Source organism: Aythya marila (genome assembly GCF_965140915.1).
Source record: "Aythya marila genome assembly, chromosome: 11".
Classification (NCBI taxonomy): domain Eukaryota; kingdom Metazoa; phylum Chordata; class Aves; order Anseriformes; family Anatidae; genus Aythya; species Aythya marila.
The window spans coordinates 20,908,313-20,929,952 of NC_139052.1; positions in this window are offsets into that span (position 1 = coordinate 20,908,313).

A 21,640-nucleotide genomic window follows, 5' to 3' on the forward strand; every position below is an offset into this window, starting at 1 on the left:
GCGGCGGGGCTGGCGTTTTTTTTTATGGGTTTTGCCCGTTTTTTTTAATTTTTTGATGGTGTTTGAGGTCGAACGGGGGTAAAATGGTCGGCACAAAGGGAAAAAAAGCCGGGAAGGAGCCTCGGGAGCGGCTGCCCGCCCCGCTGCACCCCTTTCCCGGGGAACCACCGGGCTCCGCCGCCGGTCCCAGCCCCGTAGCGCTCGGGGGAGCCCCGGTCCCGTCCCCATCCCGGCCCCGTTCCCGGCCGAGCCCCGCGGCCCCGTCCCGGCGGCACAAAATGGCTCCCGCGCCGCGCGTCACCCGGAGCCTCCCCGCCCCACGTGGGGGCATGTGTCACTCAAACCCCCCCTCGGACCAATCAGAGCACGGCGCGGCCGCTTCCCGCCACCCCATTGGACGGCGCCGGCGCGGCTGCCACTCCGGCGGCGGAGCTGTCAATCAAAACCACGCGGGCCGGAGCGCTGACAAATGCCTCTGCTTTTCAGCCTCCCGCTTGCAAATAGTGCCCGGAATGGCTGCTTAATTAGCTCTGAATGGCTTTTCCTCCCAGCTCAAACAATCTGTCACTACCGCGCGGCGAAGGGAGCCATGCATAAAAAAGTAAGCAGAGGCTAAATATCAATTTGATTTTGTGTATCAAAGGAATATTTTAATTTTTTTTTTTTAATTTTTTTTTTTACTTTTTTTTTTTTTTTACTTTTTTTTTTTTTTTTTTTTTGGCGCTCCCTCGTAATGAAACGGAGCGATTTAAATAATAAAATATATATATATATAAAAAAAAAATTGGGGTGAAAAAGAAGAAAAATCCCCCCCAGCCCCAGCCCATCGCCGGCCTGCCCCCAGCGCCTCCTCTGCTCCCCCCCCCCCCTCCCCTCCCGGGTCGGTACCGGGGGGCCGGGGACCCCCTGGCGGTGCAGCCCCGGGCACCCCAGGGGGGGTCCCGGGGGGTCCCTGGGGGGGTCCCCGGGGGGGTCCCGAGGGGGCCGGGGGCCGCCCCTTGCCCCCCCCCCCGCCGGTTGCCGCGCGCCCCGTGGCGGGGCCGGGCGCTGCCCGCGCGCCCCCTTCCCATTGGCCGCCGCTCCCGGGGCCGCCGTGCCCCACGTGGGGCCAGGGGGCGAGCCGCAAAACCCGGGCCGGATTCGCAAAGCGGAGCCGGAGCCGCCGCGCTGCTGCACCCCCCCCCCCCAAAACCCCAGCCCCCCCTGTGCGGATGGCAGCGGCTCCTCGCCTCCCCCCCCGCCTTCCGCCTTCCTGCTGTTTTTATAATCCCCCCCCTTTTTTTTTTTTTTTGTAATTTATTTATTTTTTTACATTTAATTTTATTCTAATTTTAATGTTTTATTTTATTTTTATTCTTTATTTTTATTTTATTTGTTATTTCTTTTCTAAATTCTATTTTATTCTCATTTTATTATTTATTTTAATTTCTTATTTTTTAATTTTAATTTTATTTTTATTTCCTTCTTAATTTTTATTTTATTCTAATTTTATTTTTTATTTTTTAGTTTTTCTTATTTTTTTAAGTTTTATTTTATTTTGTATTTCTTTTTTTTTTCTTTACATTTTTATTTCATTTTTAATTCTTATTTTTAGTTTGTCACGGCGGGGAGCTGGCAGTTGCTGCCAGCAGATCCCGGCAGGACTCAGTGTGCCAGAGCCCGGCCCCCAGCACCCACCACCGACCCTGGGGCACCCCCTGCCCACCGTGCTTGGGGCCCCCCAGCCGGGGCTCCCGAGGCCGCCAGCACCCCGAGGAGCAGCACAGGACCAAGGGCAGCCTGGAGAACCCCCTGCCCATCCCATAAGGCTCCCGCTGCTCCTGGGGGGCTACAAGGGCCCATCAGTCCCACCACCACATCCACCCCACCACAAAGGTCCCAGCCCCCCAGCAGCCCCCCAGCAGCCCCCTAGAAGCTCCCCCGATGGTGCTGAGCCCTACAAGCCCACGCAACCTGCTGGGCACTCGGTTGCCCATCGCTCCTCGCCCTGTGCCCATCAGGTCGGGGTGAAGCCCAGCAGCGTTATGGGGTTCCTACAGGGCCAGCCCTGCCCCATGGCTCTTGCTGTCCTGCCTCCAGCCCCCAAAGATGAGAAAAGCCCCTGAGAAATGCCCCCCATGGGGGGAAAAGCACCCACGGCCGATCTCCCACGGGTGCTGGGCACCCACAGGGTCCCCATCCCAGCGCGGTGACCCACGGCCACCCCACACCGTGCGGCACCGGGAGCTGGGACGGGGCCGGCCCCACAACCCCTGGTGCTTCCTGGGCCCCAATGGGGTGGAAAAAGGGGACAGGGAAGGGACGCTGGAAATTCGGTTCCGCTGCTGAAAATAGAAGGCATTAGACGAGCTGCTTCCCTCCCCCAGCGGTATTTATGGACAAATTCTGATTTTTATTTAATGGTTTCCCCGAAAAGGTTGTAATTTTCTTCACATTTCCATCCAGCCAGCGCTGTTGTGGTGAACTCAGACGACCAAGAATGCCTCTCGTTAATTGATATTCCTCACGCTAGGACTGCGCTGAAATAGCAGATGTTTTATTTTAGGTTATTAAAGCTCACCTGGTTGAAGAAGGAAAAAAAAAAAAAAAAAAAAAAAAAGGAAAGAACAATTAGGGGTGAAAGGAAATGTTCTGGTTCATATTGATTTAAAATCTGCTTAAATTGATATTTGCACATCCCAATTAGAAACCATGATCTTTTCCCATAAGTTTTTTTTTTTTTTTCCTTTCCCTGAGATTTTTTTCGTAACGATCTCAGAGGAAACCTCGGCAGGAGGAGCGGCTGCCTCCCCTCCCAGCCCGACGGGCACCGTGCTCGAGGTGTGGGGTCACCAGGGGAGCCCCAGCCCGCTCCTGCCCCTTGTCCTCCACATGCCCCAAGGGTTGTAGGGCCGAGCACTCCAGAGACAGGCGGTTTTGGGGTCTCTGGGGTGATGCACGGTCCCCCTGAAGGTCCCACACGTGGCTTGGCCGAGCCGTGCTGCGTGCTTGAGGCCACGGCACCCCGCGAGGTCTCACAGCCACGGGAAGGGAAATGGGGAAGGGAAAAGGGAACGTCCTCACCCACCCCGCTCAGGGAGAAAGCCCGGGCACGGCTCCCGAGCTGGGGGTGTTGTGACACCGAGCGGACCCACCGCAACGCCGCCCTTTCGGGGAAACCCAGCCACGCTTCCCCTGCGCAATCGGCATCTGCGGGGAAGGAGCCACCAGGCCCCGTCCCCTTTGGGTCCCCGCTGTGCCCGCTGCTCGCCCTGCCCCAAAATCCAACCCCTGGCTGCTCGCAGGCTGCCCCCAGCACTGCTGCGGGGCCCTGAACCAAGATGTGGGGCTTTCCTTCCCTATCTTTTAACCTTCCCCTCCTACCTCCCCGTTAATCCTGGAAGGGGCCAGGACAGCTTCATCAGCCCCGATTTGCCATTAGGATGCAGGGGAGGCGGCGAGGGGTTTGGGGGGGGGGTGGGAAAGAGGAGAAACCTGCACACACACACACACACACACACACACACACACACGCACGCCCCGCCGGTAACTGAGTCGCTTCTGTTCCCATCTCATTTCCTGGCCGACGTTAATAGATTAACTCGCCAAACATGAAAGCGGCGCTCATTGTGTGCGGCTGTGTGAAGGCAGCCACCCCGTGAGGTGGCTTTATCGTTGACAAGCCGGTCCCGGCCCCAGTCAATAGCTCGTGTTTACATTTCAGGTGACACTATCTGCCCTCCGCGCAGGGCAGGACCCTGCCTGCCAAATTTTCCTTTAGCTTTCAAGTTTATCTAAACAAGGATTTCAGAGCTGGAAAGGCAGCGAAACGCATACTAATGACCGAGCGAGGGGAGCTGGGCGAGCTATCAGCAAGTTTATTTGGCTTCGTGGGGAAGCTCTGTGGGTTTTATCTGCTCTTGGCAGTGAGGTTTCGCAGCCCCCCCTCAGCGCGGGCGGCTGCTCCTGGCACCAGCGGGGCCGTGCCTGCAGCCTGGGGACTGGGAGCACTGGGAGCTGCTGGGGCTCTTTGGGGACTTCCCCTTGGGGTGCTTTGAACCCTCGAACCCAGCACGGGCACCGCCAGCCTCCTGCGGGCCCCCAGCATTTCCCAGGCTGGGTCGCTTTCTCTTCCGATGCGCTCAGACACCTCGTTTCACCCCAGCCTGTAAATGTGGTGTTTTTTACCAAACCTTTCAGCAGAACTTTTGAGCTCCGGCTTTCCTGCAGGAAGTAAAACCGAAAAAGAACCAAAAATAAAGCCAAGGGAATCGGCGGCAGGACACGGACACCACAAGGAGTGCATATAAGCGTGGGCAGGGCTGTGCCTGGCATCCAGGGGCGTCCCCCTGAGCCCCCCTGCAGCCCCTGCCCCTAACCCTAAATTCGCTCAGTGCCCTGTGAGGGGCCACAGCCTCACCCGGCGGCCAGAGGAGCGCGTCGGGAGCTGGTGCTGTCACGACAGGCCCCGATTACCCGGTCCTTTCACAAGCAAAGCTCCCGTTGACCTCACCCTCATCCACGGGATCTGCTTGGGCAATACCCGTGCCGCCCAGCCCAGGCTCTGGGCTGCGCTGCCGCGGCCGGGGGCTGCCCAGGCAGAGGCGCCCGGCGGGTGGGAAGCTGCTGGGGATGTGCCACGACCTCGTGCTGGCACCGAGCGAGGGCCTGAGCCTCAAAAGCCGAACCTTTCTCCTCTATCCCCCCAAACTTAGGACAGGAGGGGTGAGAGGGGTAATGGGTACGACCGGCAGCAGAGGCAAGGTCATTTTGGCTTGGGAAGGGGCCGTGGACTTCCCTCGATGTCCCAGGCAGGTTTCCCATGGAAAATCCCATAACCTCTGAGCTCACAGGTGCCCACAGTAGGGCAACCCCCAGACAGCCCCGTGGCAGCAGGGGCAGCTCAGGGGAGCTGAGCTGAGGCTTGGAGCCAGGTCCCTGTGCCAGGACAGCCCCAGCCCATGCTCATCGCATCGATCTGGCCACGAGCTCGGGACCAACACGAGGAGGAGACGAAGGGATCAGGCCTGGGACTCCCTGGGGTGGGTGCCGGTGGGTTCTGGAGGGTGCTCACCACCTCCCGAGCCCCCCAGCGCCCACCTGCCCTCCCCTCCCCTCCCAGGGCAGCAGCTCAGCCCCGGCTTCGCTGTGCGCTGTCTAATTATAGATATTATATTGCAAATGGCTTTTGGGCCTGCTAATGGTATTACTGGTGTTATTCTTCTACGTGTTAATTATAACCAATTTGTTTGGGATGCCTTCCCAGTTTTCGGCTGTAATTGCTCTCCCCGTTCCCCAGTGGCTGTGACTCAGCAGAAACCCGGCAGTTTCGCTCCGGGGTGGGATGGGGATGGGATGGGGATGGGGATGGGATGGGGAGGGGATGGGATGGGATGGGATGGGATGGGATGGGGATGGGATGGGAATAGGGATGGGATGGGATGGGATGGGATGGGATGGGATGGGATGGGATGGGATGGGATGGGGATGGGGATGGGGATGGGGATGGGATGGGATGGGATGGGATGGGATGGGATGGGGATGGGGATGGGATGGGATGGGATGGGATGGGATGGGATGGGATGGGATGGGATGGGATGGGATGGGATGGGGATGGGATGGGAATAGGGATGGGATGGGATGGGATGGGATGGGATGGGATGGGATGGGATGGGATGGGGATGGGGATGGGGATGGGGATGGGATGGGATGGGATGGGATGGGATGGGATGGGATGGGGATGGGGATGGGATGGGATGGGATGGGATGGGATGGGATGGGATGGGATGGGATGGGATGGGATGGGATGGGATGACTGCTGCTCTCCTCCTGCCAGCAGCCTCCGGGGGGCTGCGGGGGGGCTGCGGGAGCGGTCCCGCAAACCCATCAGAAGGCTCCGGTGGCTGGAAGCCTCCGAGGCTCGGCGTGACTAAAGGCTGAGCCAAGCAAATAGGGAAATATTAAGCGGATTGTTTTCTTTTTATTATTGCTAAACTCTAAAGAAGTTTGCTCTCCCCTCTCCCCAGCGCTGACTGCAGATAAGTTATTTGGAAAGCGAGTATTTCACCAGAGCAGCCATTCAAGTAGCCTAATACACACATTAGAGTCTATTTGCACTTAAAAGAAGTGGGAGGTATTAAATCAGCCTCTGGCCAGATAGTCATTGTATAAACAAGAGCTGTTAACTCCTACTTGATAGCAGCGATAGCAAGAGAAAGGAAAACAGCCCTGCAGTGTCACGACCAACCTGACACAACACGCTTTAGGTCTGGGGAAAGGGAAAAAAAAAAAAAAAAAAAAAAAAAAAAGGAAGCAAAGCAAAGCAAAGCAGAGCCCGCAGAGTTCAGCACGGCCCGGGCCCGGCTGCTGCTGCGGGGGGGCTGCCGCTGCCGGGCTCCACCGGCTCCGGGCAGAGCCGCAGCCCCCGGAGCCCCCCGCACGGTGCCCGGTGCTTGGAGCCCCTCGCCCGGTGCCACTCGCCCGGTGCCCGGTGTCCTCCTCCCGGTGCCCGGAGCCCCCCACCCGGTGCCCAGAGCCCCCCACCCGGTGCCCGGTGCCCCCCTCCCGGCACTGGGGCGACGCCGACCCCAGCAGCCGGGGATGCCCGGACCCCTCTCCCGCAGCCCTGGGGGGCTCTGCGCGGGGCCAGGCGGGACAAAGAGGCCGGGGGAGAGCGGAGAGGGGCCGGGGGGAGCAGAAAGGGGCCGGGGGGGACCCCTGATGTGCCCGGCCCCGCAGCGCTGCCCTCCCGCCCGGCCCCATCCTCATCCTCCCCCAGCGCTCAGCACCGCGGCTGCTCCGAGTTTGCTCAGTCCCCGAGCCGAGCACCCTCGAGCCGTTCTCTGTGGCTAAGCAAATGTCACAACAAGCTGCCCCCCCGTGATTTGGAGAGCTTTTCGGCAGGAAGCCGTTCGCCACCGATACGCGAGAGCCGCGCGCCTTTGTCTGGGGCTCAGCCTGGGCCGGGTTTCAGCGGCAGCTCAGCATCGGTTTCGGTCGCAGCGAGCATCTCCCGGGTAGGAGCCGTGTTGTGGTCTCCCTTTGGAGGAATAATGCCTATTCAAGCCCGTGGCAGCGATCCCACCGCTCGCCCCAAGCCGCTGCTGCTGCCTCTCGTGGGGCTCTCCTCTCTCACGGGTGGGCCGGGGTCGCTGCCCCGTGGGTGGGCAGCACCCCTCCGGCCCAGCACACCCCAATCCTCGGCTCGATAATCCCTGCTTCACAGCCTGACCCCAAATCGGGTGATTTAGGTGATTTAGGACCGAAGCAGGGAGCTTTTGGGACTCACTCCGAGCTGCCCAGCACGCCTGGAGCAGCTGCGAGAGGCACGAGGCGGCTTCTGGTCACCCACGGGTGACACAGGGAGCCCCATGGTGGGGCAGGATGGGCTGAGGGAGCTGCAGAAAAGCTGCAGAAAAGCTGCAGAAAAAGACAACTCTGACTTCACACCACCCGGCCCATCTTCACGCAGGGCCAGCCTCGTGCAGCTGCTGAGGATTTTCCATTCTCTTCGTCCCCCCTTCAGCAGAGCAGAGGGAGCCCGTGCCCAGGTGCGTGGCAGGCTCAGGGCTGGCCCTGCCTGGGCTCTTCCCATCCCACACGAACCAAGGCCCTGCCAGCGCTTTCCAGCAACCACAAAACCACATTTCCATCACCAAAAACGGGACGCAGTGCCCAGCACGGGGCACAACCTGACGGGTGGCTCTCCAAAGCGCCGCGCACAGCCGGGTACCCGCTGCCCCCCAGCCTGCAGCGTGCCGGGCTCCGTGCAAGGGGGGGCAGAGCCAAGGCCTGGGGAGGGGGGGGGGCTGTCAGCAGGACCCCCAGCCCCCCGGCACGCCCCTGCCCAGCCCCGTACCACACACAGGCCGTGCGAGGAGCCGCCGGGGGTTCAGGATGCCCCGGCGCGCTGGCGGGGCTCCAGCATTGTTTGGGCTGAGTTGCGCTCGCCAGCCTCATGCGAACGCCAGCTGGAGCGCGGGGCTGAGACAAAAGCTTTGCTTTGCCCCAGCAACCCACGGCGCTGGGCTCCCAGCGAAGCGACAAACAATTCCGTGCTGCCTGCGGGAAAACGGGAGGGCTTGCATCAAAGTGAGATGGAAATGGGAGACGGAGAGACCCCCGTCGCCTCCCGTCCTCACCGCCGCCACCGCCCCTGGCGGGATCGGTGCTGGTTTGGAGGGTGATGCCAACCAGGTGTCCCCTCCTGCAGTGCTCAGTGGGGCAATGCCCAGCTCCAGCAGCCAGGATCCTGCTCCAAAAGGCTGCAGGAGCAGCAGTGCTCACAGCCCGGCCTTCAGAGCCATCTCTTGTCTCAGCTGAGCGCCAGGCTGCTCGCAGGAGCTGTGGGCCTGCACCGTGCTCCCCCTGCTTTCTGCTCTCCTCCCAGCACATCCCCAACGCCTTAAAAAAAAAAAAGAGAGAAAAAAAGAAAACAACCCACAGCTTCCTGAAGGCTCCACAACAGAGAGAGATGCTTCTGTTGCTCAATCTGTTGCTGGTCTGGAGCTGAAGCATCGCACTCAGAAGCACTTCACCGAACACGAGGCGCGCACGCACAGCCGGCAGCCCTAGCAGCGGGCGCCGATGCTGCTCTCAGCTGGGAGCACCCCGGGGCAGCACCCAGCACCCACCGGCTGCAGAGAGAAGCCCTGGGGTGCACCGGGACCGATGTGGGTCCTGGGAACGGGGACGTGGTGCTGGGCTGCCAAGGGGCTGCTCCACTGGGGTTGGAGGGGAGCAGCGAGGCGCAGTGACCCCGCAGAGCCCATCGAGAGCACCTGCCTTGCCACCTCCCCGCCTCGAAACACACCAAGATTTCAGGTTTCTGGTTTTGCCCGAAGGTCTCCCTTAAAGCTCCCCACCGAGCAGTGCTGGAGGGGCCGGGGCTGTGGCCGTGCTGCCCCACGGGGCAGGGGGGGCAGCGCCCGGTGCCCCAGCGCGCGGGAAGGGTGCTGGGAGCAGACAGGCACAGGCTTTGTTCCAGCCTGAGACAAGGAGAATGCTGTTGGTTTGCTTTTAGACAAATGAATGGATTTCACTGTTTGACCAACACTCATGAGAATGCCAGTCAGTGCAAATTTGGCAGGAGGGCTGACACTTGTCAGCTTTGGTTTATAACCAGAGAAAAGGAGCCAGCTCTCCGGAGGAGAATGACGTGCGCGCGTCGCTCTGCGTGTTTGTTCTCGGAAGAATGTGTGGCAACAGCAGATCAAGCAAATACTTGGGACCGCTACATCACGGAGGACTTTGTCAGCTCGCCGGAAAGTTTTAGAAAGGCTTCACACTCGTTAGAGACAGCCAGGGCACTGCCTGGAGCCCGGGCAGAAACGCAGCCGCATGGGCTCTGTGAATAACAAGCGGCATTGCTGCGGCGTCCCGAGGGAGCGGCAGCCTGGCCAGGAAGGCCCCCGGGGAGCGATTTGAGCAAGCAGCAGGGTCACCCCCATGGCCCCCCGAGCTGTTGTGGGCACTGCCTGCATTTCAGCCCCCCCAGGAGCTGGGCAGAGCCCCTGCAGCTGCTGCAGGATGCGGCCAGGGCTGGGCACGTTGGCAAAGCAGCCTGAGGAGGGCAGGTGCTGCTCGTGGCCCCCGGGGGGGCACCACCAGGATCACCTCTGGGACACAGGCAGCCTGCACCGAGCAGGATCTGGCCCCAGATCCTTGCACCCCCAGGGCAGGGTCTCTTTCTGTTTAAAGAAATCTCCTTGGCCACATTTCCTGCGCTAAAGCCCAAGCTGGCAGACAAGACAAACACATGCAAGTGGCCTCGTTTGGGTTTTTAAAGGCTCTCCAGCCTGTAAAAGTGATCCGGGGTTTCTCTGCCAGCCGGGGCAACTCTCGGCAGCATCTCTTCCAGGCGGTTCTTCCCCCGAGCCTGCAAAACGGCCCTGAGCAAACAGCCCAGGAGAGCTCCGGGTGACTCACTGCAGGCACTGCACGAACTCACCCCGCTCGCCACGGGCAGCAATCGCCTTCCCCTGGCTTGTTTGGAGCAGGGTTTAGGGACACGGGACTCGCTGCTGAGCGCAGTGGGAGCTGTGCGCCCGGCCGGAGGGCAGCTCCTTTCTTTTCTCCCCGCAAGAGATTTTCTCCGAGGCACGGCCAAGCCCCGGCTGCGACCTGCGGTGCCGAAGCTCGTCCTGCTCGCTGCTGACAGCCCAGGCTGGTGCCGCAGCCCGGCTTTGCTGCGGTTCGGGGTGGCCCTCGAGGAGTTGGGGCTTGGTTGGCTCCACCCAGCCCCTAATGAGTGTTTGCCTGCAAATTTGGCACGCTGGGCAGCTTCTGCTCGGGAGCTGCCCCAGTCTGGGAGAGATAAGGGTGGTGCAGGGCAGCCGCGGGGCAGGATGACGGAGCTGTTTGCACGGAGCTCCTCTGATCTGCCCAGCTCTGCTGTGGCTCCCCGAGCAGCCAGTAACAGCGCGGGTCATTAGGGGTGCTTTTCCCTTCGGTAACCTCTCTCAAGTCAAAGGAGGCCGGGAGGTTTCGTGCCTTCCCCGCCCTGCACAACGAGGCTGTGGCCGAGCCAAACGCAGCCCTGAGCCTGGACACGGCCGCTTCATGAGGCTGCACGGGCACGGTGCTCACTGTTACAGGCTGGGCAAGCTCGTGGGGTGTTCCTGGCACCCCCCCAGGTCTCGCCCACCTTTGGGTGCCTCTGATATGGGCGCAGGGAGCTGCCCAGCCTCGTGGAGCAAACCTGTGGAGGATGAGGAGGGGCAGGAGCTGGCCCTCTCCTGGGTCCTGAGCAGCTGGGGAGGGAGGAGGAACGAGCAGCTCCAAGGCTCCCAGGGGGTCTTGATTTCCATGTGCAGGGCAAGAACCCATTGCAGGACCCAAAGGCAGCCCCAAAGTGGCTTTTCCTGCAGCAAACAGGGTCTGGGGGGTGGCAGGGGTGGTCTGGTTGCTCCAGCAGCAGTCCCAGCAGCCTCCTGCTCGAAGGGATCACCAGGCCCTAAAACAGCTCGCTATCATTAGTTACATCTAATTGAAGGTGTTTTGAATGCAACCTCCACAACACACAAACCGAACGGGAAATGACATACCATCAAATTAATGCCCCCAAACCATGATAAATGGCTGGTTAGATGATTAATGTTTCTATTTCTTGTATTAAGAGAGAACAATGCCGCTCGGCCCAGCATTTATCTGCGCTGCCTGCAAAAGGTCGCCGGGCATTCCTGGAATAAATGGGATTCTCAGCCCGCTCCTATGCCCTCAGGTACCCCGTGCTCAGCCCTCCTAGGCTGTCCCTGTCCCCTTCCCACATCCCTGCCAGCCCCTTTGCTGCTGACACCCCAAAACCCTTCCCTGCTGGTCCGTGCGAGGAGGCCGCTCGTCAGAGCCGGGGCGGATTGCAGGAGGGTTCTGACATCTGAGAGGACTCGCTGCTAGGCCGGCGATTTTATTAAATCATTAAAAGACACTGCTCTAATAGCTCCAGAAACATCAACTTTTCATGTGGCTGGGGCGGCTCGCTGCGCTGCGCCTGGAAACGGCCCCGGTTCTCCGCCGGGTTCAAAGCCGTCTGCCTTCTGATACACCGCGTGTAATTAGAGGTAATTGGAGCCAGCGCCTTCAAAGGAGCCCGAGGAGCAGCAGAGCAGAGGCGCTGGCTGCACCGACCCGCACCGCCGGCCCCTGGGCACCGGCACCGGCTGCGCCCTGGTGGTGCCATGGGACCCCCGGTGGTGCCATGGGATCCCCGGTGGTGCCATGAAGCCCTGGTGGTGCCGTGGGACTCCCAGCAGTGCTGTGGGACCCCCAATGGTGCCACAGAGCCCCTGGTGCCACAGGAGCACGAGGGGAGCCCAGCAGGGGATGGAGCCTGGTGGCGAAGCCGGCGCAGCTCCGCACGGTGCAGCCCGCGCATCCTGCAGCTTGTCCCGACAAGGCGCCGTTTGTGTGCGGAGATTAAAGTCTCTTGTTTAGTAGCAGGGAAATGCAAATGCTGTCGAAACAAGCTGTTAATTGTTAAACCGCATTATTTAGGGGTAATAATCGCTGGAACACCTTGTACTGCTAAAATGAGGCCAAGAGTTCTCTGGTCATGGGCTCCGAAAGGGGAGGATGTGCCTTGTTTACGAGCTGGGTTTAATGAAAACTATTAGGCAAAGACATGGGGAATGGGGGAAAAAAAAAGAAGAAGAAGAAGAAAAAAAAAAAAAAAAAAAGCAGGAAATGAGCAAAGTGTGAAAGGAGAGGTCAGAGGGAACAGCTCTGGTGGTGGCACTTCCCTGTTGGCCTCCTGGGTGGGCGCAGGCACCCACTGACGGGCGCTGGCTGCCCCCCCCCCCTGCAGCTGGGTTGGGGCAGAAAAAGGGAAAACAGGGATGGAGAAGGAGATGCCAGGGATGGAAAAGGTGATCCCGCTGATGCAAAGGCTGATCCCGCTGGCTCAGCATCAAGGTGTTCGCAGGCGCAGGCACCTCTGCGTGAGGACAGGGATTTCCCAGCTGGCTGTCCCGGCGGGAGCAGGCGCCCTGTCCTTGCTTAACACCGAGCCCCCTGTGATCCTGCTGCGTTTTGCATTCGTTTGCGAGCGAGCCAGGCCTGCAGGCAGTTGTCACGGCGTGCTCGCCTGCGGGCTGGGTGCGTTCAGAGCCTGGGTGAGCTGGCCTCTCTCCGAGCCCCGGTGGCTTTGCCAAGGCTGGCATCATCCTCGGCAGCTCCAAGCCATGGGAAATCCCAGCGGGAAGGCTGGGGAGCAAAGCTGGCTCTGCCCGGCACTGGGCGATGGAGCAAAGCCCCAGGGCACTGTCCCCAAAATCCAGCACCCACAGCCCACCCCGTTCCCTGCGGCGGAGGGCCGTGGGCACGCTCGTGCCGCTGTTGGTGCTGCGGGGTGCGTGCACAGGGCTCCCGGACCCACCGCGCAGAGCCGAGAGCTGTGCCAGCCCCCAGCTCCCCAGCTTCACACCGGGAGCAGGCGTTGGCAGCCGCTGCGCTCTCCCCATCCATGCCCTCGTGCCAGGGGCTGAGCTGCTGGAGCTGTTTCCTACCCAGCTGCAGCAGGAGCCAGGGGAGAGGTTGCCCAAGCCAGCCAAAAAGGGAGCCCCGGCCACGCCGCGGCACCTCTGCACTGGAGCAGAAACGGTGCAAAACGCCCCAAAGAGCCGCCAACACAGGGAAAACACCGCAGTGAGGTGCAAATACAGGAGCCTCTGGGTTGGGGGAAGGTGGATGAGCCCTGGGCAGAATGCTGCTCGCTCCAGAGCCAGGGCTCCAGCAGCCGGGAAGCGATGTGCGGCTGGGACTGCCTTCAGCACGGCTGGGGCCATGTGCAGGATGTAATTTAAGCTCCAGCTCGGGGTCCGAATGTTCTCCAAGCGTGGAGGTTTTGGCACCGGCGTTTTGGTCCGGTCCCAGCGTTCATGGCAGGTTGGATAACCGTGTGAGGGCGAGGCAGGGGGAAAGAGAGAGAGAGAGAAAAAAAAAAAAAACTCAACTCTCGACAGCTCTTCCAACAGTGGGAAGAACCAAAGCACATTTTGGCTCCACAAACTCTGCAAAAGTTATTTCCCTTTAGATCTGGGACAGCCTTTTGAACAACGCTCTTCAATTTAGCTCTTTATTAAAACAAAGCCATGCTCTGGCACATCCTCGCCGAGCTGTGGTGCCCGGCAGCAGAGGTCCCTGGGTCCCGGCACCCCTGGATGTGGGGCACAAAGAGAGGTCCCTGGGTGCGTATTTAAATCACCTGCTGCTGTGCTGGCTTTCTGGCCCTGTATATCTCTAATTACTCCCATGTTTAAGGTTTGCTGCAGCATAAAGGACTTTTTTTCCCCTGGAATACCTGTTTTCCCAACAATTAGTCCTGCTGGCTGGAAGAGCACGGGGGAAGAGCTGGAGACAGAGATGAACCCAACCACCAAACCCAAACCGCAGCGCCCCATCCCCGGTGCTTTTGGGAGCCCCCAGCCGAGCGAGGCAGGGTCCAGCCCGGTGTGTGGGGTTGGTTTCCCCCAGCCCCTCCAGGAGAACAGCGGGGGAATCCCGGGGCTCCCCCCGTGCTGCCCCAGCCCGGCCGTTTCTCGCTCTGACTCAGGCGCCTCCTGCACGGTGCCCGCTGGAAACTCCCGGGGCTCACATGGGGCCGCCACGTGCACGGGCACTGCGGGGGGAAACGTCCACGCTGGGGAGGGCGAGATGCAGGCAGACCCCAGTCCCAAAACCCTATCCCCAAAAAAACACTCGGGGCCAAGAGCCTCAGCGAGATGCTGGGGCTGGGGCATTATAGGGGCAGCCAGCCCCAGCTCAGCCCCGCTGTGGTTGCCCCGGGCTGTGCCCGTGCTCTCTGTGGCCTCGGATGGCTCGTGCTGGAGCAGAAATCCTCTGCACCTCGGCACCTGAGGAAATCCCAAGCAGCAGCCCCAGCGCGGCTGAGTCAGCGGGGATTTACGGGTGTGCAAACAGCCCGGACCCGGCGGCTGGCTGCGTTGGGGACAGGGCACAGGGGAGGTGACTTGGGGCAGGACGGGCACAGCAGGGACTTTGTGCCACCCCTGTCACATCACCCCGCAGGCCCGCTGCCCTCAGCTCAAAGGCAGGACCCGCATCCGAAGAGAGACCCCGCTGCTGGCAGGGGAGCGGGTCGCATCGTTGGGGCAGGACGAGCACCGTGCCCGGCCCCAAAGGGCAACCAGGGCTCGAAGCACCCGCTGGGGGCTCCACCAAGCCCCGTGCCCACCAGCCAAAGCCCCCGAGCCCGTGTCTCACCCCCCGAGGAAGCATCTTCCCCCTCAAAGCCTCCCCTCGGTCCCCCCATGCTGCCACCCTGCACCTCCCCGAGGCGGGCTGGGAGGCTCCTGCTAATCACCTACAACCCATTAAGTCGTCGGCCCCGACCGCTGGCCTGCTCCTTTTGCAAGGAATTAGGCCTCCATAAAATCAAACAGCATGAATCTTAAAGATTTACACGGTGCTTTTTTAACAGTTTTCAGTATATTTCAATAGTTAATAAAACTAAATGCTGCTTTGTGTAAAAGGTAATAGATTACAATCGGGTGTATTTTACTAGCACTCAGTGTGTTCATCTAACACCTAATACGTTAAAGTTGGAATCTATGAAAAGCACTTTGTGGAGATTAAAAGCAGATTTATCACAGATGTGCCTCAACATTATGCTTGGCTTGAACCATTAGACTCCTGGAGTTTAAAGGTTAGGCTTTAATGACTTCAAGGAAGTCGGTTACTTTTTAAAGCTCTAAATAAGCAGCTAAGATACTAATGCCATTTACAAAACAGGGAAGACTGGTTAAGAGCTGCTCAGAGGATGCCTGAGTTACCACTTCAATGTCTGCTCCCCAGCTCGCTTTGAAGCAGATACAGCCCAGCGCAGCAGTTCAACCCTCATGCAAATTAATAATACGTTATTTGCTAGATGAAAGTGGTTCCTTGAAAAATTTTGGTGGCGGAGCTTGGCTTCCACGGCTGCGCTCCGCAGGCCTTGTGGTGAGGGAGCGGGGGGCCGGGGGTCACCCTGCCCGGCTGCTGCTGCAGGACGGGGACACGCCGTGTGCCCTCAATGAGCAAACAGCCCACGGAGGGGAGCAGCAGCTTCAGCTCCTGTGTTTCCCCCTTCACCAGGTCCCCAGAAGGGTTCACGGCACGGCCGTGGCTCCCCATGCCCAAACCCTGCTGCTGGAGCCGTGGCCAGGTCGTGCCTCCGCTGCTGTCCCCAAGCCACTTGCCACCATGTCCTCGGGTGGGTGCCCGCCGGCTGGTGGCTTGGAGATGCCCTGGATGGGTTTTTTCACCCACTGGGGGATCGGATGATGCTGACACGCATTTTGCAGAGCTGCGATGATTAATATCGAGACGCTGTGGGTGAAATCCCTGCGTGGCGTAAGCCAGCCTGGAAGCAGTGAGCATCCGACCGGGCAGCACCTGAAGCCCAGCAAGAGGCCGAGGAGAGGCACCCGGCCCCTGCGCCCTTTTTGGTGCTCCCCATGCCTGGCACCACAACCCCAGCCCCTTTTGGGGCAAATGCCCTGCCAAGATCCAAGCGAGTGCATTCGGCACAGCTCCCCGGCCATGCCAACCACACGGAGATTTATTTACACGGCTTTGCTTTACGTGACTGGAGCTGGGCTTTGTTTTGCCCCTGGGAATGTCCCCGGGCCCCGCAGACGCAGGGCACACAGGGCACACACACGAGACGCCCGCCCAGCCCACCGGCTGTACTCGTAAGGTGACTGCACAAACTTATCTAGGCTGTGCCTTAAAACAACCCCTTTATTGATCTTAATAAATACTTTATCTTTATGCTCTAACAAGGTGTATATTGTCATTCCTCCTGTCCCGAGGGCATTGACTCTAATTAAGCACTTGTAGGGGTGCTTAAAATTTAACCCCGGTGACGCGAAGCCTTCAAGGACACGCCGAACACGACACGTCTGGCAAAGCACTCCCGGTGATCGGTGCCAGCCTGCAGCCCTCCTGTGGCTGCCCTGAGCTCGGGGCAGGGGCATTGAGGCCCCCCCAGGTCTTGGAGGAGCCACAGGGCACGCGTGTGCGTGTGGGTGTTTGGGGGGTGCTCGGCAGGGGAGCGGCCAGGTTCAGCTCCGAGCAGGCTTTTACAATCCAAAACTTTAAGGGAGAAACCCCCCAAAACGACCCAGAAGCGCAGCCTGTTCTTCCAATAGCTGTCGACACGTTACATTTTAGCAATTGTGGTAATTTGTCCGGTATGTTCGTCCTTTTTCATCTTCCTCATTTTCAAAGCGATGTTACACAAAGGCAGGGAGAGGAGTTACCGTTCCGGGGTGGTGTTTGCAGCCCGGCCCGTGGGCAGTCCTGCTCGGCGGGGAGCTGCTTGGTGGCTGCTCTGGGGCTGATGCAAGTGGAAACAGCCTGACCCGCAGTTGCAGCCCGTACGGAGCTTTCTGCCCTTTGATGGGATCTTTGAAGTCACCCCGAGATGCTGCAATTAGCAAGAAATGACTCGTAGCGCTCAGACTTCGCATTTGAAACTCTTCCCAGCCAGAATTAACCAGTTGCTAAAGGTTTTCCATTTTGCAACGACTGCCCGGATTGCAATTGCAAAACGTTAACCTGCCGTAATGCCACGGCTTCAGAGAATAAAGGAAACCATAGGACCTCTTCAGAAACTGTAAAAAAAAAAAGAAAAGCAGCCCTCTGAAGAGCAGATATTCCAAACGTGGGTGAGTTATTCGATTGCCACATGCGTACATGTCACCAAGTCAAGGTCTCCAGCTGCAAAAGGCTGGCACGCCACCCGAAAGGCTCGTGCTGTGCGGGGGGATTGTCAGAAACGGGGCTAAAAAAGGGTGCTTGGGCAGCCCCAGGCTATGAGGGGCTGTGAAACAGCACCACGAGTGGGGCAGCTTTGTGGGGGTGCATCTCAGTGGTGTTTGGGGTGACACCAGGGTTTGGGGTGATGGTGGTGCCAGTAGCAGACACTTTCTGTGGGGCTGAGCTGTGAGCCACCCCTGTTGGTAAGGGCAGGGGGGCTGCTAGCTGTTGGGCTGGGCCCGTAGGAGCAGGATTTGGCCCCAAAAGCTCTCTCCACACCAGCCCAGGAGCTGTGCACCCTGACCTCGCCGCCAGCTTCTTGCTTTGGGAAGCGCGAGCCAAACCTGGGGCCGTGCAGGAGTTGGGGGACAGCAGGACCCGCACCTCCCTGTGCCCCACAGCCAGCACTGGGGGCCCTTCGCTGCCCTGCCCCGGGGTGTCACACCAACTGGGGGCCCAAATTTCCTCCAAAAGTGGAGTTTGGGCAGCGGGGAGGAGGTGACGCCGGCATCACCACCCTGCCCGCTGCGGTGCGCTGGGAACCGGCGCTTTCGCCCAGCTCTGCGGGTGGGAATTTGCATCGGTCCATCATTAGGCAGCAGCTCTTATTTAAGGCAATAAAGGTGCTTAATTTCATAGGGAAAACTTAATGGAGCACTTAGTTCCCATGCACTGCTTCCCTGACATTTTATAGTCTCTGAAAGCACGGCTTACTAATGGCAGAAGCCTGCATCCCCACGTCCTCCTGACCCCCTCAGGAAACAAAATAAAGCCATTTGGAAAAAAAAAGAGCAGGTGTTGAGGAAAAGTCAGAAGATGCAAATTCTTTCTTCTCATTAATTATTGTATTTATTCCATGATTCCACCTGTTCGTGTGACGTCTCTCCCTCACAGAGACTTCTCACAGCAGATTAAAGTGCACTTTTATCATTATTCTGAAAGGCATTTCATAAGGGAACATTAGTTCTCCTACATTATTCTCACGTGTTATAAAAAGTGTCTTTTTAAAATATTAGACAGCAATCGAGATTAATTTCAGCCACATCAAACACGCACGGCTGGCTCGCTGCAGCGCCCGTCCCCACCGCCACCCGCTCCTCCGGGTGCCAGCGCTGAGCTCGGGGCTCTGAGCTCTGCTTTGGGCACGGCCCCGGCCCTGCTCTGCTCCTGGTGGTGCTGAGCAAGGCTCTGTGAGCTCCGGGGGAAGAGCACAGAGAGGTCTCGAGTTTGAGGATGAGTGGGAGACAGCCCACAGATGGACCCCAGCCGGGCATCCCCCATCGGGGGGAGGGATGTGGCATGGATGCTGCAGGTGCTGGGATCCCAGCTGTGCCATGGTTGGATCCAGGGAAGGTTGCTCCTCCGTGATCCACCCCAGAAGGAACAGGATCCCTTCGCTGGCAGGACTGCAGCCCATCCCCACTGCAGGAGATGCTCAGACCTCGCCGGTGGGGCTGCTGGTGGCACAGCCCGGCAGGATAGCGCACGGCGACACCCTGTGCACACCACGGCGAGTGGAAAACCCCGAGTCACCACCATTTCCTCCTGGCAACAGAAACTTGTAACCCACATTCATTTTCGGCCGAAATCATTTCCATGGGAGCAGCGAGTTTACGGCGCTTTTAAATATAAATCTTGCCTTCTTTATCAAGTTGGCAAACAGGGCAGTGGCACCCAGACACTGTGGGCACTCGGGGCTGTGGCATTTTATCGCCGCACATCAGAGCGCAGCAATCTCCCCTCCTCGCTGCCCGAGGGGCCGGATTCAGCGCTGCCTCGCTTAGCATTCAAGCCACATCCTCCTCTTGGAGGACCTATCAGCCAGATACCTGAAAACACATTTTCAACTCCAGCGAGCAATTGACTTTCAAAGCTTGTGATGCTTGTCAGCGTGTCTCCTAGGGCAACAAACAAACTCCGGAGAGCAGAGCGAGCCGCGCTTCCTGCAGAAGAAAAAGAGCACGGAGGTAGAAGAAGATTCTGGTTGTATTTTAATGCTATTTATGGGCTGCGCAGGGCTCGGAGAAGAAAGAAATGCAAAAAGTTTGGTCTGTTGTGCTAGGTGATGCCCTGTCGTGTTACATCTTCCTGCCCGTGCGCCTGCGGGTAGCAGGGCGGTGCTGGCACCCACGCCTGGGTTGTGCAGGATCAGTCCTCACACGGGACCCCACAAAAAAGCAACATGTGGAAGGAAAGCTGGCCCGAGCTGGAGGGACACGGGATGCTCTGGGGCCTGTGTCCTGCTTTGCCCAGCTTTGTGAGCACACGGGTGAGGCGCACGGCGTAGAGGGACCCGCAACATGGGGCACATGGGAGTGGGGCAGCGCTCAGGGCTCTGTGTGTAGCAGCAATGCTGGGGGTCAAAACCCTCGCAAACCTCACCTGGAGATATTTATCTCAAGAGCAAAAGACTGCGGTTTGGGTCTGTCTCTACGTGTTTCCTCCTGAAGCCAAAACCCAGCCATGAATGGGATGGCCCTAGAGCAGCGCCTTGACCCTTGGGTTTTGGGAGCTCCTGGTTCCACAGATATGGGACATGGGGCTCCCAGCTGGACGATGGCCTGGCCCATGGGGTGCCAGGGTTCTGGTGCCATGCACAGGCAAGGGATGAGGAGGGCAGGGGACGTGACACCGGTCCCAGCTGCCCATGGGATTCCCAAACCCCATGGGATTCCCCCTCACCCTCTCCGCTTCCATTTCTATGAAGCATCAGAGTGCTTCATAGCGCTTTTTCCCAACATCAAGTGCAGGCTGAGTGCTCCTGTTTGCCACAAGTTTTGTTAGCTCATTAAGACATCAAACAGGCACCCAAAGGCGCTGCAGCTCGCACCGCATCCCCGATCCGGAGCGCGCGCGGAGCTGCGAGGAGCAGGGGAGCAGCGGGGGCACCAGCTGGGCAGCCCCCTCCCATGCCCAGCCAGGCAGGAGGAGCAGCTCCCACGCTCTCCACACCACGGCTGCGATCTCCCGTGCCTAATGACACCCATTTATATGTCAGCGTTATTACACGACTCATCGCCGGGTGACACGGAGTCTCGGCGAAGTTCCTGTTATTATGGAGATCTCTATTACCGGGCTACCCAGGCATGAATCAGCCAGCGGCTCGGGAGCACTGGGTGTAGAGCAGGAGCCGTGGCTCGGATGGGTTTTGCAGGATGAATGCGTCCTGCTGAGCCCTCGCTTGCCGTGGGATGGGGGTCCCAGCCCCGGGGGCATGGGGAGCTGTGGGGTGAGGCAGTGGGGTCAGCTGGAGCTGGCTAAACGCGGCGCTGAAACGCTTAAATCACAGGTTATAAAATACAAGGCAGGGGGTGTGTGGGGGCAGACAATTGAAAAAAAAAAAACCAAAAAGAAAAAACGAGGTTTGCCTTGGCGATGCTGCCTGGAAGTGCTGACAAAGCTGCTCCTGACAAAGCCCCAGCAGGAGGGGGGGAACTGTCTCTTTGCTCTGCCTGTCTCCCGCTGAACAAGGATCACTTTTAATGGGCTGAATACATACAACATACAGCTGACAACAAAGATGTTAGACTAACCTAACAAGAGAGTGAAACAGAAACAGCACACAGTGAGTAATTAGAATCTAATTAATTTGCATTTCACAAGAGAGTCAGAGATGTCAGAGGGAGGAAAAAAAAATAATAATAATTCCCAAAGATTAAAGGGCTCGTGGAGAAGGGAGAGGGGGAGAGTGGAGGCACTCGGAGCAGCCGGGACCGACCCGCAGCGACCCGTGGAGTCAGCTGGGATGAGCAGAAAGAAAAAGGAGCAGGTGTGACAGTGACAGGTCGGGGAGCAGCGGCGAGCAAAGGAGCCCGTGGGTCAGCAAAATCATGATGGAAATAGCCAAGTAGTGATTTTGCCGAACGGCGTCCCTTAATTCATGGTGCTCTCCCCCCTCCTCTGCTCGATGGCTTTGCCGGGGGATGAGGAGGGGAAAGGAGGAGACATCTCCTTCCCCAAATTACTGCTTGCAATGCGTTAATCTTTATGTTCGACACCCTATTTCTTAACGCTGGCTGTTCCCGTGAGGCAAGCGATGCGGGATCTACATAACATCAAGGGAAGATTTACAGCTTGTTTCCATAATGATGACACCAGGCAGAGGATTATGCTGTCAGAGATGCCGGCGCATCCACACAAGCCCTAGGGAAGAAGAGCAGCCCTCACCCCGTGGTGCTACCTGATTGCCAGCGCCGCTACCGACAGCCCCGGAGCCCCCTGGATGCTGGGGTGGGATGGGGGGGCTCGGGGTGGGCACCGGGGGGAGTGCACGTGGCCACACCAACCTAAAAAAGAGGTTTTGGGGTGAGCCCCAGTGGGGTGTCCCTATGGATTTGGGGCAGGAGGTGCTGGGCAGGCTGACAGGATGGTGATGGCACAAAGCGAGATGGCTGGGAACAAACGG